This window comes from Narcine bancroftii, chromosome 3, assembly GCF_036971445.1.
Source record: "Narcine bancroftii isolate sNarBan1 chromosome 3, sNarBan1.hap1, whole genome shotgun sequence".
Classification (NCBI taxonomy): Eukaryota; Metazoa; Chordata; class Chondrichthyes; order Torpediniformes; family Narcinidae; genus Narcine; species Narcine bancroftii.
Window position 1 is genome coordinate 81,604,935 of NC_091471.1, and position 14,274 is coordinate 81,619,208.

The following is a 14,274-nucleotide window of genomic DNA, read 5'->3' on the forward strand; positions in this document are numbered from 1 at the left end:
GAGGACAGAGCAGAGGTATTCAATGAAGCAATCTCCCAGTATGTGTCCATACTGGGAGCACTGAATGCAGTAAATGTCCCCTGCAGATTCACAAGTGAAGTGTTGCTTCACATAGAAGGGCCCCAAATTGTGGTGAGGGAGGAGGTGTGGGCACAAGTACAGCATCCCCTGTAGTATGGCTGTCCCAAACCTTTATTCAGGAGCCTGTGGGAGGAGCCACAGGTACAGTTGGCCAATGGATATGTCCAGACAGTTAAATATACAAACAGTGATTTACCACAATCTGCTTCACCAACAAAATATTCATTTGACCCAGCCACAGCAGTTATTTTGAATTGCTCTTTGGACAAAGAAGTGTTTCCTGATGACTCCCTGCAAGGCTTAACTTTAGTTTTAAAGCTACACCCCCATTCTGGAATCTCTGACAGGAGGAAATAGTATTAAACCTTTCAATCATCTTAGACCCCAGTTAGATTATCACTCCATCTTCCAAGAGCAGGGATTTATAATTGTACTCTATCTGAGTGAATGATCTGGGTTAAATGAGTGTTCCTGTTGTAATGCAATCAGGGTATAATTAATAAATATTAACATGTAAGTTAGTGAAGGTTTGACATTCAGAATTAACAGAGGAAAATTTATCCATGTGTTCAATATTATATATCCAATTTATTATAGCATTCCCATTTTGCACTGGGAATCTAAAATATTGTATTTTTGTGATCTTTTTGCACTCATTGCTGAATTGAATGTATTTAATGTGGTGGTGTGAGTAGGGAAAGAAACACAGCCACCACATTGAGGGTAATTAACAAATGTTTTATTTGAATTTGGCACGTGCCCTTTTAAGGGCAGCGTTGGCTCAGTCACCCTGTGCATGATGACATCACAGAAGCTGCCTGGGGCGCCATCTTTCAATGGTGGCTTCTTCCCAAGGCTGCCCCATCACGTGGCGTTACAAGCGGGGCTGGTTCGCCCTGAGCGAGTGCACCGCCACACAACCCCCCCCCCAAAACCGACTATGCGTCCTGCCACTTGGGCGGGTGGCCCTGTCACTTAGGCTTGGCTGTCTGCACTGGCTGAGATAAGTCCAGATGGGTCACCTTCAGGCAGTCCACCGAAAAAGTTCCTCCCTCCCCCTAATGTCTAAGGTGAAGGTTCTGCTAGTCTGAGATGCAAGACTTTGTACAGGCCCTCATAAGGTCGCTGCAACAGTGCGCCCTGCGGCCCCCTTCGCACGAAAATGAAATGAGCCGAATCAAATTCTTTGGGGAGGTGGATTGGCCGGATGCCGTGGTGTTCTGGGGGTGGGGGAGACAGGGAGCCCAATCTCCTGCGGAGGTCTGTTAGCAGGTTTGTGTTGGTGGCTGCGGTGTCAGGGTCTGAACCGAAAAACTCACTCGGTAGGGAAAGCAGTGTGCCATACACCATCTCCGCTGCTGAGGCTTGTAGGTCCTCCTTGGGTGCTGTCCTAATCCTGAGGAGGACCCAGGGTAGCTCGTCCGCCCAATCTGATCTGGAGAGCTTGGCCATGAGCAATGCCTTCAGGAGCCTGTGGAACCTCTCCACCAACCTGTTGGACTGCGGGTGGTATGCCGTGGTGTGGTGGAGCTTCACCCCCAGAAGTTTCACCATCTGGGTCCACAGGGCGGACGTTAACTGCGCGCCCCTGTCGCTAGTGATATGTGCTGGGACTCCGAATCAGGCAATCCATTGGTTGACCAGACCCCTGGCACCCATCTCCGCAGAGGGTCCCTTGATCGGGATAGCCTCAGGCCACCTTGTGGCGTGGTCGACCACCATGAGGAGGGAACAAGCCTCCCTTGACACCAGAAGGGGTCCAACAATATCGACATGGATGTGTTGGAACCTGTGAGCCGCCGAGTCAAAGTTCTGTATGGGGGCCTGTGCGTGTTGCTGGACCTTGGCTGTCTGGCAACTGGTGCAGTTCCTGGCAAGCTCCGCCACCTCCTTCCTAAGCCCATGTTACAAGAACCACTCTGACCATCCGCACCATCGTTTTCACCACTGGGTTAGCGAAGTCGTGGACTAGGCTGAAAACACTTGCTCTCCAATGTGGCGGGACTACTGGACGTGGCGTGCCTGTTGAGACACTGCAGAGCAGTATGTCCGGGCTGTTGGGCAACTGGACGTCTTCGAGTTCAAGGCCCAAGATGGCAGTCCGCAAGACATGCGTCTCCGCATCGTTCCTCTGGGCCTGGGCCAGTTGACCATAATCTAGGACGGGGGTGAATGTGTTGATGGCGGGGCGTGAGAGTACATCCGCCACCACATTGTCCTTGCTGGCCCTGTGTCGGATTTCGGTCATGAACTCTGACATGTACGAGAGGTGACACTGTTGTCTGGCAGACCACGGATCCTTGGCCATCGCCAGTGCCTGGGTGAGGGGCTTGTGATCTGTGAAGACTGTGAACAGGCCTGCCTTCCAGAAAGTAGCGAAAATGGTGATGGTCAAGTACAGCACCAGGAGCTCCCGGTCGAAGGCGCTATATTTGAGTTCTGGCAGGCTCAGCTGCTTGCTGAAAAAGGCCAGCGGGTGGCAATGTCCATCAAAAAAAACATAGAAGATAGGAGCAGGAGTAGGTCATTCGACCCTTCGAGCCTGCTCTGCCATTCAACGAGATCATGGCTGATCTTAAAGTTCAGTACCCCGTCCCCGCCTTCTCTCCGTAACCTTTAATACCCTTATACTGAAGAAATATATCTAATTCCCTCTTAAATATATTTAATGAACCTGCCTCTACTGCCCTCTGTGGCAATGAATTCCATAGATTCACCACCCTCTGGGTAAAGAAATTCCTCCTCATCTCGGTCCTAAATGGTTTGCCTATTATCCTCAAACCATGGCCCCGGGTTCTGGATTTTCCCATCATTGGAAACATCCCATCTGCATCCATTCTGTCCAGTCCTGCCAGAATTTTATATGGCTCTATGAGATCCCCTCTCAATCTTCTAAACTCCAGCGAGTACAATCCCAATTTGCGCAATCTTTCCTCATAAGTCATTCCTGCCATTCCAGGTATCAGCCTGGTGAATTGCCTCTGCACTCCCTCCATTGCAAGAACATCCTTCCTTAGATTAAGTGACCAAAACTGCACACAATACTCCAGGTGGGGACTCACCAAGGTCCTGTACAGATGCAGTAAGGTATCCTTGTTCCTATACTCAAACCCTCTTGATATGAAGGCCAACATACCATTTGCCTTTTTAACCGCCTGCTGTACCTGCATGCTCGGCTTCAGAGACTTATGTACAAGTACCCCTAGGTCTCTCTGCACTTCCCCATCTCTTAATCTATTGCCATTCAAATAGTAATCTGCCCTCCGGTTTGTATTACCAAAGTGGATAACCTCACATTTATCCACATTGTAGTGCATTTGCCATGTATCTGCCCAGTCCCTCAATTTATCCAAATCACACTGGAGCTTCCTGACCCCCCTCTTCCATGCACACAACCCCTCCTAGCTTAGTGTCATCTGCAAATTTGGAGATATTACATCCAATCCCCTCATCCAGATCATTAATGTAAATTGTGAAGAGCTGGGGTCCCAGTACAGATCCCTGTGGCACCCCACTGGTCACCGCCTGCCACTCAGAAAACGAGCCATTTATCCCAACTCTCTGTCTTCTACCTGCCAGCCAGTTCTCAATCCACATCAATACTTTGCCCCCAATCCCATAAGCCTTGATTTTGTAAGCCAGTCGTTTATGTGAGACCTTATCGAAGGCCTTTTGGAAGTCCAGGTACACCACATCCACTGGCTCTCCCCCATCTATTTTATCTGTCACCATCTCAAAGAATTCCAATAGATTTGTCAAGCACGATTTACCTTTTGTAAATCCATGTTGACTCTGTCCGATCCCTTCTCTGCTAGTCATGTGCTCCGCTATTACATCCTTAATAATGGATTCCATCATTAATTCTTAGCTGTGAATATTTATTTATTTATCTTTTATTTATTTATTGTCTCTTTCCATATGGGGTTAATTTAATGTACACTATTGTAGTTGTCTGCTTTACTACTTTGGCTGCAGCAAGTAAGAATTTTGGTGCATCTGTACATTGTATATATGTGTATGACAATAAACTCATTATCATCAACTCATCATTTAGGAGTTGATTGACTGTAAAATTAATTTGTTCCTTGGAATCTTCACCATCAGTTAACTCAGGAATTAATCTCCTTCTTCTTCTTTGGCTTGGCTTCGTGGACGAAGATTTATGGAGGGGGTAAAAGTCCACGTCAGCTGCAGGCTCGTTTGTGGCTGACAAGTCCGATGCGGGACAGGCAGACACGGTTGCAGCGGCTGCAGGGGAAAATTGGTTGGTTGGGGTTGGGTGTTGGGTTTTTCCTCCTTTGCCTTTTGTCAGTGAGGTGGGCTCTGCGGTCTTCTTCAAAGGAAGTTGCTGCCCACCAAACTGTGAGGCGCCAAGATGCACGGTTTGAGGCGAAATCAGCCCACTGGCGGTGGTCAATGTGGCAGGCACCAAGAGATTTCTTTAGGCAGTCCTTGTACCTTTTCTTTGGTGCACCTCTGTCACGGTGGCCAGTGGAGAGCTCGCCATATAACACGATCTTGGGAAGGTGATGGTCCTCCATTCTGGAGACGTGACCCACCCAGCGCAGCTGGATCTTCAGCAGCGTGGACTCGATGCTGTCGACCTCTGCCATCTCGAGTACTTCGACGTTAGGGATGAAAGCGCTCCAATGGATGTTGAGGATGGAGCGGAGACAACGCTGGTGGAAGCGTTCTAGGAGCCGTAGGTGATGCCGGTAGAGGACCCATGATTCGGAGCCGAACAGGAGTGTGGGTATGACAACGGCTCTGTATACGCTTATCTTTGTGAGGTTTTTCAGTTGGTTGTTTTTCCAGACTCTTTTGTGTAGTCTTCCAAAGGCGCTATTTGCCTTGGCGAGTCTGTTGTCTATCTCATTGTCGATCCTTGCATCTGATGAAATGGTGCAGCCGAGATAGGTAAACTGGTTGACCGTTTTGAGTTTTGTGTGCCCAATGGAGATGTGGGGGGGTGCTGGTAGTCATGGTTGGGAGCTGGCTGATGGAGGACCTCAGTTTTCTTCAGGCTGACTTCCAGGCCAAACATTTTGGCAGTTTCTGCAAAGCAGGACGTCAAGCGCTGAAGAGCTGGCTCTGAATGGGCAACTAAAGCGGCATCGTCTGCAAAGAGTAGTTCACGGACAAGTTTCTCTTGTGTCTTGGTGTGAGCTTGCAGGCGCCTCAGATTGAAGAGACTGCCATCCGTGCGGTACCGGATGTAAACAGCGTCTTCATTGTTGGGGTCTTTCATGGCTTGGTTCAGCATCATGCTGAAGAAGATTGAAAAGAGTGTTGGTGTGAGAACACAGCCTTGCTTCACGCCATTGTTAATGGAGAAGGGTTCAGAGAGCTCATTGCTGTATCTGACCCGACCTTGTTGGTTTTCGTGCAGTTGGATAATCATGTTGAGGAACTTTGGGGGACATCCGATGCGCTCTAATATTTGCCAAAGCCCTTTCCTGCTCACGGTGTCGAAGGCTTTGGTGAGGTCAACAAAGATGATGTAGCGTCCTTTGTTTTGTTCTCTGTACTTTTCTTGGAGCTGTCTGAGGGCAAAGACCATGTCAGTAGTTCCTCTGTTTGCGCGAAAGCCGCACTGTGATTCTGGGAGAATATTCTCGGCGACACTAGGTATTATTCTATTTAGTAGAATCCTAGCGAAGATTTTGCCTGCAATGGAGAGCAGCGTGATTCCCCTGTAGTTTGAGCAGTCTGATTTCTCGCCTTTGTTTTTGTACAGGGTGATGATGGTGGCATCACGAAGGTCCTGAGGCAGTTTTCCTTGGTCCCAACAAAGCTTGAAAAACTCATGCAGTTTGGCATGCAGAGTTTTGCCGCCAGCCTTCCAGACCTCTGGGGGGATTCCATCCATACCTGCTGCTTTACCACTTTTCAGTTGTTCGATTGCCTTATATGTCTCATCCTGGGTGAGGACCTCATCCAGCTCTAGCCTTAGGGGCTGTTGAGGGAGCTGGAGCAGGGCGGAATCTTGGACTGAGCGGTTGGCACTGAAAAGAGATTGGAAGTGTTCTGACCATCGGTTGAGGATGGAGATCTTGTCGCTGAGGAGGACTTTGCCGTCTGAGCTGCGCAGCGGGCTTTGGACTTGGGGGTGAGGGGCCGTACACAGCCTTTAGAGCCTCGTAGAAACCCCTGAAGTCGCCAATGTCCGCGCTGAGCTGGGTTCGTTTGGCGAGGCTAGTCCACCACTCATTTTGGATCTCCCGGAGTTTGCGCTGAAGATGGCTGCGTGCGCGACGGAAGGCTTGTTTCTTCTCTGGACAGATTTAAATAGATTAATTAGAATTAATCTATTTAAATGCTAAACAAACAAATGTTGTGTGAATGCTTAAATATCAATAGTTGTGAGTTATTATTAAGGGGAAATTCTCCTTACATAAGAAGGCTGTTTCTTATAAGCCCATATGAAAGTCTATATGAAATGAGGCCTCGTTTCTACTTTATTTCTCGGGTTCAGCACTGTCAATTACTCAGGAATGAGCTGAGTTTTATTCTGAGATGAGAGTTTATTATCATCTACATAAGTACAATCTACAGATACACTGAAATTTTTACTTGCTGCAGCCAAATAGGTACATGAGATACACCAAATAAAAAAAATGACCACAATAGGCCAGGCCAGAAAAAGATATGATAAGTATGAAAGGATAGATAAATAAATCTTTGGTGTTGCAATTTGTGCAGGAAAGAAAGTGATATTTCAGTCATGCAGACAGATCTTTTGAGGAGTGTGGTTATGGTTAGGTTGATACAAGGAAGTTCAAAAGCCTGATAGCTGTTGGAAAAAAAAACCCTGTTTTTAAATTGAGTGATGTTGAACTTCAAGCTTCTATACCTTCTACCTGAAGTAGCAGTGAGAAGAGGCTGTGACCAGTGTTATGACGAACTTTTATGATGTTCACTGCCTTTTTGACTTAGTTTCTCACATAAGTGTTTTCAATGGATAGATGGATGGATCTGGCTAGGTTTGCAGCTCTCTCCAGCCTTCTGTGTTCCTGGACACTTCAGTTTTCCAACCAGTCTTTAATGCAACTTTCTAGAAGTTTGATGGGGTATTTCACGTCTTGCCAAATCTTCACAGATTTCTTCAAAAGTAGAGGTGTTGCTGTTGTGTTCTTCATGGATGCCTTGGATGTGCTAACTCCAGGAGAGGTCCTCAGCTATATGGGCTTGAATGTACTTACCCTTTGCTCCAGCAATGATGACAGGTGCTTCCCCTTTCTGAAGTCGACACTAAAGTCCTTAGTCTTGCTGATGTTGAGAACAAGATACTTGTGCTGGCACCAACCAACCGGATTCTCGACCTCCATCCCTATGGTTTGACTCATAATTTCTGGTATTCAACCAACAATGGTGGTTCCATCAGCAAACTCCGAGATTGCTTTGCTATGAAGAAGGAATAGAGCAGGGAACGAGGTACGCAACCTTGGTTTCCCCATGTTGCTGGTCAGTGACGAGGAGATGATGTCATCAATCCACATAGAATGGGGTCTGCCGCTGAGGGATTCAGTTGCAAAGGGCCGAGTTTGATTATTTGTCTTGCTTTGTTTCTAACTAATTATGTTTTGCTTCTAAAGTAACTTGAAAGCAGCCAAATTAAAGTGCAATCTCTCATCTTCGAGAGATGGTTTAAAATGGATTTAAAATTTTTAATAGATTTGTGTCAGCTTTTTGTTTGGAGTTGTGGAACGAAGATGGGAGTAGGTGACTCTGGTTTTGACGTTTATCTGACAAATACCAGAGGGTAGATTGAACAAATTGTGTTCCATAACAGTAAATATTTTATGAAATTATATCAAATTAGTGAAAGTGAAAATGAAATGCATGATTTCCCAATTCACCATTCCTGAACTCTGTCCATTTTCACTGGTGAACACTATTGCCCTGAATATGTGTGCTGTGACACGCAGGGGAAAATCCCAAAGTTTCCACTCAAAGACGTTCAGAAAAAAGAAGAAAACATGATTTTATTTTACAGTGACTGTCAGAGGTTAAACATTTCTTACTGATCCAAGTCAGGAAGCTGGACACATTTCCTCTGTGCTCTTTCCTTATTTCCACAGAAGTATTATTTGTGTATCACAAACACAAATGCTGAATCTATCAGGAATATGTCTTGAGATGGAGCCAAAGCAATGCTGGTAATCCAACTATTTTTAATCCTGTGTGTGTAATAACATTTAAAAAAATGGTTATTTCCACCAGCAGCCATGTGGACATGCAAAGCTGGATTGTGGTGATACACACTGATACATACGCACTGCTATACTGCAGTGTTACTCAGGACAGATAGACAGTGACAGACTTGTACCGCGATGATTCACAGGGACAGACCTGTATCCTCATAAAACTGTATGGTGGTGAAATACATTAACAGACCTGTACCCACACACAATTCTTTTCTTTCTTTGGCTTGGCTTCGCGGACGAAGATTTATGGAGGGGGTAAAAAGTCCACGTCAGCTGCAGGCTCGTTTGTGGCTGACAAGTCCGATGCGGGACAGGCAGACACGATTGCAGCGGTTGCAAGGGAAAATTGGTTGGTTGGGGTTGGGTGTTGGGTTTTTCCTCCTTTGCCTTTTGTCAGTGAGGTGGGCTCTGCGGTCTTCTTCAAAGGAGGTTGCTGCCCGCCAAACTGTGAGGCGCCAAGATGCGCTTACACCCCTAACGTCGAAGTACTCGAGATGGCAGAGGTCGACAGCATCGAGTCCACGCTGCTGAAGATCCAGCTGCGCTGGATGGGTCACGTCTCCAGAATGGAGGACCATCGCCTTCCCAAGATTGTGTTATATGGCGAGCTCTCCACTGGCCACCGTGACAGAGGTGCACCAAAGAAAAGGTACAAGGACTGCCTAAAGAAATCTCTTGGTGCCTGCCACATTGACCACCGCCAGTGGGCTGATAACGCCTCAAACCGTACACACAATTGTACCCTTGTGATAAAGAGTGACAGTCCAGTACCTACACATAATTTTACCCTCATGGTATAGAGTGGCAGAGTTGTACCCACACACAATTTTATCTTGGTGGTAGAGTGAACCCACACTATTACGACCTCCCGTTTTAGTAAAATGGGATTATCACTGTAAGGGATAGTATAGACAGGAGGAACTGAATGGACATAGTTAACATTTAACATTTCATACACGCACCATCACAAGTCACAGCTCAGCAAAAATTTGATATATTGGAAGAACTGAGGGAAGGCTTGTCACAGTCTGTTCCAGAATTCGATAATCATTCTGACCGCTGGAGAGAACACAGCCTTTTTGAAGCTGATCTTGAGGCAGCCATTTTTGTGCAATTCAGAGCAAAGTATGCTCTGTGAACGACTGGGTCTTTTCAGTGGATTGACCTACGCCAGGAGGGTCTTTTGGGAAGCAAAGTGCTTCATTTGGATCGTGACTAACATTGGAGGTCACTTGGGGAAACCGGTGCAAGGGTCTTGGAAGCTTCATGGAGGCTGTCCAGTTCGAGTCTTGCCTACTAAAGGACCAGGAATTTATATTGTATGGAAGGGTTTGTGGGGTGCAGCAGAGAGGAAGCTCCAATCACCAATGATCTTATTAAATAACCAGTCGAACAATAGAACTGTGCAACAGCTCTCCCATTCACGAACTTACACAAGCACTCACATACTTGTGCTGACTCACATCCATCTGTTGGACCCGTCGGGGAAGGAAGGGGTTCAGTGCAGTGGGAGGCAAGGGGAGGATCCCTGAGTGTTAGACCCCAAGGGAAAATGTGCCCTTACATCAGGGCTACTCATGGGAATATCACAACCTCCCACCCTGGGGAATACGGAGGACTGTGGCTCTGCTCCAGTATCTCTGTGCACCAGGATACCTTGGCAAGCCTTAGGGAGCACAGTGCCCCGTTACCTGCGGTCCTCACAGACAGCATCCACCGTAATGACCATGATCTGGGCAGGGAGCAGGAGCATTGCCACGTGGAGGGGAAAAGGAGGGAGAAAAAGAGCCCACAAAAACTTAAATATGCCCTGCTCTGCTATCAGTGATAGTGCCTGAATTTCCCACTCTGCAGAGCAGGGGCCAATTATCGGGGCCAACCAATGACAGTACGTGTTCAGAACTTGAAAGACTAAACTTTGAAATACTTTCTGGATTTTGGCCTGGACTGTAATGGTTTCTCAAACACACACACACACACACACACACACACACACACACACACACACACACACACACACACACACACACACACACAATAGCTGGGGATAGATTTAGTGTTAATGATAGTTTAAAAGTTAATACTATAGTTTAAGAGTAAGGAATAAAATTAGTGTTTTAAAATTAAACACTGTCTGAAGGTACCATGTGCCAGACCTGTACCCACAAATACTGCATCCTAGAGTTTATCCTGTTTGCATAACCTTGGTAAAATTAGAAATTTATGTCTATGAGTATGCCTTCACTGGATTCAGATTTGGATAGGGGTCAATATCTGGATTTGGGAGTTGAGAATTAGACTAGATTCCTTGGTCTTGGTACCAAAGCTTTGCTGGTATTCTGTACTAGGCCTATCCTTGTTTTGGCCAGGCTATCTCTGGTGCCAGAGCAAGATAATCACCGTGTTCAAGCAATAAAGACCCAGATGGACATTAGTTGGTGCCTGAAGACCTAGTTGAGATTAGGTAGTCTCTGAGGTACCACACTGACATTATGTGGTCCCTGAGATAACAACGGTTGGTTCCTGAGGACTCTGGCCATCACTGGATGGTGCCTGATGATGCTGAATATTGGTAGTCCTTGACAAACCACGTCAACTTGGGGTGAGCCCCAAGGATGTGGGGTTGCATCATGCTGCCATGAGGGTATGGACAAATATTGAGTGGAGTGAGTATGTCTGTCATTCTACACTTCCATTGTACAGTTGTGTGTGGTACAGGAGTGACACTCAGTACCATCCTGGTATAATGAGTGTGGGTATAGGTCAGCCAGTGGGTTCCAGTCACTAGGTAGCTAGTCAGGGAATAGAACTTCAAGACTGCAGATGAAGCCTCCAGAGCTTATTTCATCGGAGTGAAGATGGGCTGCAGATTCCCATCTCTGGTTTTAGATGTGATAGAGCAGGAGGTAAAAAAGGGGGAGGAGTTGCTCTGCTTGTTAAGGAGGGCATTACTGCCGTGAGGTGGCAGGATGGTCTGGAGGGATCGTCCAGTGAGGCTGTTTGGGTGGAATTGAGGGGTGAAGGAGGCATGAGGGTGCTAATAGGGGTGTATTACAGACCACCAAATGGGCCAAGAAAATTAGAGGAACAAATTTGTAGGGAGATAATGTATATGTGTGAGAATCATAAGGTAGTGTTCATGGGAGATTTTAACTTCCCTCACATTGATTGGGATACCCATACAGTTAGAGGGCTGGATGGGCTAGAGTTCGTTAAATGTGTTCAAGATTGTTCTCTAAATCAATTAGTAGAAGAACCGACTCGGGACGGTGTAATACTAGATCTCCTGTTAGGGAATGAGCTAGGTCAGGTATCGGACATTAATGTTGGAGAACAAATTGGGTCTAGTGATCATAACTCTGTTAGTTTTCGGGTAGTTTTAGGGAAGAGCAAGGAGGGGCCTAAAGTTGAGGTTCTGGATTGGAGAAGAGCAAATTTCGAAGGAATAAGAGAAGGGATTTGGGGAGTATTGAGTGGGACAGGATATTTTCAGGTAGGGATGTAAATGAAAAATGGAGGATATTCAAAAAATAAATTTTGCGGGTACAGAGTAGATATGTCCCAGTGAGGATCAAAGGAAAGGCTGGAAGTCATAGGGAGGCTTGGTTTTCGAGGAATATTGGAAATTTGGTTAGGAGAAAAAGGGAGGTGTACAAGAAGTATAAAGAGCAGGGAGCTGAGAGTTTGAAGGAGGACTACAAGGAGTGTAGAAGGAATCTTAAGAAAGAAATTAGAAAGGCCAAAAAAAAGGTATGAAGAGGCTTTGGCAGACAGAGTAAAAATAAATCCAAAGGGTTTCTATAGGTACATTAAAAGTAAAAGATTAGTGAGGGATAAAATTGGACCCCTTGTAGATAGCGAGGGTAGACTGAGTGAGAAGTCAGAGGAAATGGGGGAAATTTTGAATGATTTCTTTGCCTCGATATTCACTAGGGAAAAAAATATTGAACCAGTTGAAGTAAAGAAAAATAGTGGGGAGGTCATGAACCATATAAGGATAACCGAGGAGGTAGTGATGGCTGTGTTGAAAAAGATAAAGGTGGATAAATCTCCAGGACCGGACAAAATATTCCCAAGAACACTCAGGGAGGCTTGTGGACAGATAGTGGGGCCGTAGCAAAGATATTTAGAATGTCACTGGTCACGGGGGTAGTGCCAAAGGATTGGAGGGTGGCGCATGTGGTTCCGCTGTTTAAGAAAGGGTCCAAATGTAAACCTGGGAATTATAGGCCCGTGAGTCTGACGTCTGTGGTGGGTAAGTTGATGGAAAGTGTTCTGAGGGATGGTATTTACAAATATTTGGAGGTACAGGGATTGATAGGGAGTAATCAGCATGGTTTTGTCAGGGGTAGATCATGCCTGACAAACCTGTTTGAGTTTTTCGAGGGGGTTACAAAAAAGGTTGATGAAGGGAAAGCTGTGGATGTTGTCTATTTAGACTTTAGTAAAGCTTTTGACAAAGTTCCCCACAGGAGGTTAGGAAAAAAGGTGGAGGCTTTAGGTATAAATAAGGAGGTAGTGCAATGGATTCAGCAATGGTTGGATGGGAGGTGTCAGAGAGTAGTGGTGGAAAATTGTTTGTCCAATTGGAGGCCGGTGACTAGTGGAGTTCCTCAGGGATCGGTCCTGGGTCCACTATTGTTTGTTATATATATTAACGGTCTGGAAGTAGGGGTGGAGAGTTGGATAAGCAAGTTTGCGGATGTTACAAAGATTGGTGGTGTTGTGGACAGTGAGGAAGATTACTGTAGATTAAAAGGCGATTTAGGAAGGCTGGAGGTGTGGGCTGAGAAATGGCTGATGGAATTTAATACAGATAAGTGTGAGGTGTTACATTTTGGAAAGACAAATCTAAATAGATCATATGCATTAAATGGTAGGCTATTGAGATGTGTAGAGCAACAAAGGGATTTAGGAGTTGTGGTAAATAGTACCCTCAAGGCTGATACTCAGGTAGATGGTGTGGTGAAGAAGGCATTTGGAATGTTGGCCTTCATAAATTGGAGTATTGAATTCAAGAGTAGGGAGGTTATGATGAAATTGTACAAGGCATTGGTGAGGCCAAATTTGGAGTACTGTGTACAGTTTTGGTCACCAAATTATAGGAAAGAGAAGGTTCACAAGAATGTTGACAGGATTTCAAGGTTTGAGTTACAGGGAAAGGTTGTGCAGACTGGGGCTTTTTTCTCTGGAGCTTAGAAGATTGAGGGGGGACTTGATAGAGGTGTTTAAGATTTTAAAAGAGACAGACAGAGTAAATGTGGATAGGCTTTTTCAATTAAGAGTGGGGGAGATTCAAACTAGAGGGCATGGTTTAAGATTGAAGGGGGAAAATTATAAAGGGAACGAGGGGAAATTTCTTTACGCAAAGGGTGGTAGGGATGTGGAATGAGCTTCCGACAGATGTGGTTGAGGCGGGATCATTGGTTACATTTAAGGATAGACTGGATAGTTACATGGATAGGAGTGGACTGGAGGGGTATGGACCAGGTGCTGGTCAGTGGGACTAGGAGGGTGGGAATTTGTTACGGCATGGACTAGTAGGGCCGAACTGGCCTGTTCTGTGCTGTAAGTGGTTATATGTTTATATGGTTATATGGTTCTGTTGAATGTCATGGAAATCTGTCATCCTGAACCATTATGGGGATGCTGGAATTACGTTTGTCATGTCACTATTTTCTTTTAGAGCTGGGGTTCTTAAAGAGGGTCACATCTCATGGTACATCATATTTAATTGTGATATTGAAGGAGGCTATTCTGCCCATTGAATCTATGCAACTCCTGAGAGAATCCCATCACATACTCCTGCTCATTTCCTTATATTTTCTTTCACATGCCCAACAACTTTCTCCTGATTCTCCTGGCACTCACCTTTCCTAAGGGCATTTTATAGGAACTAATGAATATAGCAGCACATGCTCAGGATATGACATGAAACTGGAGTATCTGGTCAAACATATGTGATCATAGGGTAAACATACTCTGA

At 45.8% G+C, this 14,274-nt stretch overlaps 1 protein-coding gene across 8 annotated transcripts in view; it reads left to right on the plus strand.

The window, feature by feature from the left end:
• LOC138757303 (interleukin-6 receptor subunit beta-like) overlaps positions 1–14,274 on the plus strand; it is a 163,346-nt gene that overhangs the window by 63,711 nt on the left and 85,361 nt on the right. The window contains exon 4 of one of the 8 annotated variants that reach the window (XM_069924403.1): positions 8,163–8,240. The exons of the other annotated variants lie outside the window; for them this stretch is intronic. The gene's annotated coding sequence lies outside the window, so the exon portion shown is untranslated. The remainder of the gene's footprint in view (positions 1–8,162; positions 8,241–14,274) is intronic. 8 annotated transcript variants of the gene reach the window in all.